This window comes from Tasmannia lanceolata, unplaced genomic scaffold (genome assembly GCF_043159265.1).
Source record: "Tasmannia lanceolata isolate RefF3 unplaced genomic scaffold, GAP_Taslan_0.1 ptg000024l, whole genome shotgun sequence".
NCBI lineage: Eukaryota > Viridiplantae > Streptophyta > Magnoliopsida > Canellales > Winteraceae > Tasmannia > Tasmannia lanceolata.
The window spans coordinates 3,431,942-3,437,741 of NW_027518701.1; positions in this window are offsets into that span (position 1 = coordinate 3,431,942).

A 5,800-nucleotide genomic window follows, 5' to 3' on the forward strand; every position below is an offset into this window, starting at 1 on the left:
CAATGGGCAGTACCATTACAGATCAAAAACCCAGATCTAATGGTTACATGTCATTATAAATCTAAATTGGTTAGTCTTGCTAATATTGTGCCTCTTTCTTTTGCAATAGATATGGCATCCTTCAATCCATTAGCTAGGATTCTTGAGGACAACAAACTTACTAGTCCAAATTACGTGGATTGGAAGAGGAACTTAACCCTAGTGCTCACAGCAGCGAAAGTCATTGGGTCTTGACTAATGAGGCACCTGAGTTGCCTGGTCCCGATGCTCCCCAGGATGTCAGGGACAGAGCCATAAAATGGCATGAAGATGACCAAATGACTAGGTGCTATATCATTGGGTCGATGTCGAACGTGTTGCAACAACAGCATGTAAGAATGGCTTCATCCATGGATATTATGTACAATCTTAGGGAGATGTTTGGACAACAAAATCGCAGTGCCAGACAAATAGCGATTAAAGGCCTAGTTTCCACAAAAATGGTGGAAGGAACCCTAGTTAGAGATCACATGTTAAAGATGATGGGCTATCTAAATGAACTCGAAGTTTTAGGAGCAATGTTAGATGTTGAGTCGCAAGTCGACATGGTGTTAGCATCCCTACCACCATCATTCAATGACTTTGTCATGAATTACCATATGAACAAATTGTCAATGATGTTGACAGAATTGTTGAATCTTCTTCAATATACTGAGGATCTTCAGAAAAAGAATAAAAAACTCTCTTTCTTAGTTGAAGCTAATGTAGTTTTGTAACAACCCTCAAAAAAAATATATATATATATAAAACTCGGAATTCCGAGAATAATTCTCGGAACTCCGAGAACTACTGGAGAGATCTCGGAACTCCGAGAAATTAACCTCGGAATTCCGAGAAATCGGACAGTAGTTTTGGAATCCGGTTCTCGGAACTCCGAGAGCATTTCTCGGAACTCCGAGAATTCTCGAAACTCCGAGAAAATGCCTCGGAACTCCGAGAACGTCGCGGATTGAGAATCCGAGAGTTTCCAAACTCTCTATGAAGTGCCGATTTCCATCCTTTTTTTTGGTAAGTTAACACCCAAACAAACCCTAAAAAGATTCATGACCATATATATACACTATCATAACCTAATGTTCTTCATAAATCAAAACCCTAAAACCTAAGGAGAATAAGAAAAGGAGAATTCAAGGAAAGGGAGAAGAAGGAAGGGCTTTCAACTCCAAGATCCATCAAGCTTCATTCAATTCTCTCCATTCAAGTAATCAATCACATCAATCAAACCAATCCATTCAAAGGCAAAGGCAAGATTTCGGATTATGTTTTGTAATCTACACTATAACTAGAGTTCTTGAAAATTTAGATAAAACCTCTTATGTTTTTGTTTCTTGATTCTTGAATCCAATTCATGGCTTTCATTGAAAACCCACAACCCTATGATGGAGATGATTTAAAGGCCATAGTTTCTTATACCCTTGATACCATTTCCCTCGTACCCAAAAAGGGGCGAGAAGGTCAAAAGAACTACGTGAACTCCTCGTACAAAAACAGTGCGAAAGGTATCTTCGTACAAAAACAGTTCGAAGGTTATAATTCTACATGGGTATCATTGTGTATAGAAATTAATGGGGAAGGAAAGGAAGAGCATAGTCTCTAAACGATTTTAGAACCTTAGATTCTAATGACTAGAGCAATAGTCTCTAATGAACAATCATATTTAACAAAGAGTCCTATTTTTGCAAATTCAAAGGTGTTATTAGAAAAACCTCTATATTATTGCTTATTGTTGCACCAAATACCATGTCTTTCTTGATATGCTAAATTTCTTTGATATGCCTCTAATATGAGATGATTATATCTTTACATCTTCAATTGCCTAAGTTAAGTTTTATTACTCTGCATAACCGTTATTCTTGCATCCTGACCTTTAAAACTTTTCAACAGACTTTAATGGCGAAAATCCAGAAAACCAGCAAATCGATCAAAACGAAGGAGCATTTGCTGATGAGATGACCTAGGCAATGGGATGGGGAGAGATGGCATAGTTTAGGCAGTTATTTATTTCTTTTAGTTTTCTTTCCAAAGTCCTTTGGGGCATGGATATTTAATTTGGCAAATTTGTGGAGTTATTATTGAAAGTATTGGAATAAAATTCTCTTCCCTTATTTTTGTCTCTATTTCATTAAATAAATGATTTGTTTTTAACTAAGACTTCCGCTGTATGAAAGAATGAGTGTGTTTTGTGCCTCTTTTATTTTTTTTGAGAGGCGTAGCAATCCGGATTTTTGGGGCTCGTTTGCTCTGTTTTATAAAGAGCTAGGCTCAGAATTGCCTCAAAATTTAGCCTGAGAATCCGGGTCGTTACAGAGGTGGTATCAGAGCCTATCTAGGTTAGTCAGTGAGGAACCTAGTGCGAGTCTGGGTATATGTCTAAGGTTGGGTAGTTGAACCTAATTAACTAAAGTACAACCTAACCATAATTTACATGATCATAATTAAATTAAGTAAATTAGAATTTTTATGAACTAACAATTGTGTGTTCTTTTGACAGATGGATCAAAGAGAGTTGCGAGGTAATGCTAGGAGAGGTCGTGGTGATGCCCATGTTGGTGAAGGAGCAGATCCTTTACTCATGATTGCTGATCTCCTTAGAGGTCAAGCTCAGGCACAGGCTGCTAACCAAGCAGCTAATCAGGCCGCTTTGCAGAACATTGCAACCACTCTAGCAGCTCGCCATGCGCCTGCAGCAGATCCGACTAAGCTGCACAGGCAATTCAGGGACTACAGGCCATCGGAGTTTACAGGAGTGGGAGACCCTTTGGTTGCAGACCACTGGATTTTGGAAGTGGAAGGAATTTTTGAAGTGATGGAGTGCAGTGATATTCAGAAAATCCGTTTGGCTACCTTTTTACTAAAGGACCAAGCAGGAGTGTGGTGGAGATCCTTACTGCAAAATTATCCTTATGCTAAGAATGAGACGTGGACCGAATTCAAAGTACGGTTCAACAACCAATTCTTTCCTAACCATGTTAAGAGGGAATTGGCATCTCAGTTTGCGTCTCTGAAGCAGGGATCTTTGACTGTGGCTCAGTATGGAGCCAAGTTTAGGCAGTTGTCGAGGTATGCACCTGGCTATGCCTCTACAGAGGAGGATAAAGTTTCGAAGTTTGTTGACAACCTTCGCCCATCTCTTATGGCGAAAGTTGTTCTTCATGAACCTCAGACTTTGGTAGAAGCTTGCGCGAAAGCCGAGATGGCTGAGCGTAGTGAGAAAGTGATTATGGCCGCCAGAATGCCGCCATCAGGGAGCAGGAATCAAGTGCCGCCGCCTAAGAGACAGAGAATGGAAGATGGAGTTCCTGCAAGGGTTCCTTGTGCTATTTGCGGAAAATTTCATGCTGGAAGGTGTTGGAAGACGATGAATGTCTGCCACAACTGTGGAGACCCGAGTCACAAGATTTTGGAGTGTCCTAAGCCTACATTTAGGGACATGAGACCTCAAAGGCAGCAGCAGAATTTTCAGCCAGCAATGAATCAGGGGAACCGAATTAATAATAATCAGCAGCAGCAGAAACCCCCAGCGCAGCAGCAGCAGCAGAATCAGTGGAAAGGGTATCAGAATCGCCAGCAGAATCCGGAGAAGAGTGCATCTCAAGCACCTGTCAACCGAGTCTATGCGCTTAATCAACAAGACGCTGATGCCTCCGACGCAGTCATTGAAGGTCAGCTTTTTGTTAATAATACATCTGTGCATATTCTTGTAGATTCTGGCTCTACCTTGTCATTCATATCGCCAATTTTTGCGAAGGAACTGAATTTGACCCCTATTACTCTAAATTTCCCTTTGAGAATTATTACTCCTTTAGGAGATGATGTAATTACAAATTTAGTGTGTAAGGGATGTATTATAAAGATAGGTGGTAGAGAGCTTTTGGCTGATTTAGTGCTATTGGAGATGAACGATTTTAGAGTTATCCTTGGTATGGATTGGCTAGCAGCTTATCATGCTAATGTGGATTGCTTTCATAAAATCGTGAAATTTGCAATTCCTGGAGAAGAAGAAATCGTTTTTGAGGGAGTGAAGCGCCCTATGAAGAAGATTAAAGTAATTGCAGCTGTGAAAGCTCAGAAGTTGATCAATAAAGGATGTGAATGCTTTCTGGCTTTCATGGAGAAGGAAGAAGTCGGTATTGAGTTGTCTGTTTCAGACATCCCTGTGGTGAGGGAGTTTCTGGATGTCTTTCCAGAAGACTTTGAATTACCTCCCCACCGAGAGATCGACTTTACTATCGATCTTGTGCCAGGGACCGAGCCTATTTCTAAAACACCTTACAGAATGGCCCCGGCTGAATTGAAAGAATTGAAGGAGCAGTTATCAGAATTGTTGGAGAAGGGATTTGTTAGACCCAGTTCATCCCCATGGGGAGCTCCTGTGCTATTTGTGAAGAAGAAGGATGGTAGTCTTCGCTTGTGCATTGACTACAGGCAGTTGAATAAGGTGACTATCAAGAATCGTTATCCTCTTCCTCGGATAGACGATCTCTTTGACCAGTTGCAAGGAGCTACTCATTTCTCGAAGATTGATTTGAGATCTGGATATCATCAGTTGCGTATCAGAGACGAGGACATTTCAAAGTCAGCTTTTCGTACTCGATACGGTCACTATGAATTTGTCGTAATGCCGTTTGGATTGACAAATGCACCAGCCATATTTATGGACTTGATGAATAGAGTATTCAAGCCATTTTTGGATCAGTTCGTGGTGGTATTCATAGATGACATCCTTATTTACTCAAAATCTGAAGAGGAGCATGCTAAGCATTTGGGACTTGCATTGGAGACTTTGAGAAAGAATCAGTTGTATGCAAAATTCTCTAAATGTGAGTTTTGGCTCGAGCGTGTTACATTTTTGGGTCATGTGATATCAAAAGAAGGAATTGAAGTGGATCCTACTAAGATTCAAGCAGTTACTTCTTGGAAGCAGCCTACCAATGTTACTGAGATCAGAAGTTTCTTGGGTCTGGCCGGGTATTATAAGAAGTTTGTTGAAGGCTTTTCAATTTTAGCTGGACCTTTGACTAAATTGACCAGGAAGAATGTTAAATATGTTTGGAATGAAGAATGTGAAAGCAGTTTTCAAGAATTGAAGAAAATATTGACATCAGCTCCAGTTTTGATACTTCCTACCGCAGAAGGAGATTTTGTGGTGTATAGTGATGCATCATTTCGAGGTTTGGGTTGCGTGCTCATGCAATCAGGCAAGGTCATTGCCTATGGTTCGAGGCAGTTGAAGAAGCACGAAGTGAATTACTCAACTCATGATCTGGAATTAGCAGCAGTGGTTTTCGCTTTGAGGATATGGCGACACTACTTGTATGGTGTCAAGTTTGAGGTTTTTACAGATCATAAGAGCCTCAAGTATCTTTTTGATCAGAAAGAGCTGAATATGAGACAGAGAAGATGGGTTGAATTTTTGAAGGATTATGACTTCACCTTGAGTTATCATCCAGGCAAGGCTAATGTAGTGGCTGACGCTCTTAGCCGACAAGAACACCCTATGATGGCCTGTTTGATGATGGAAGAATGGGAATTGCTTGAGCGGTTCAGAGATTTAGATTTGGGAACTTGCGAAATTGGCGATAAATCCTTTATTGCTAATATTCGAGTTCGGTCAAATATCATAGAAACTGTTAAAGCAGCTCAGATAGATGATGAAGGAATTTTGAAATTAAAGGCTGAAGTTGATTCTAAACCAAAGTTTTCAGTAGGAGAGGATGGATGTTTGTTCTTTAAAGACAGAATTTGTGTGCCAGCTAAGGAA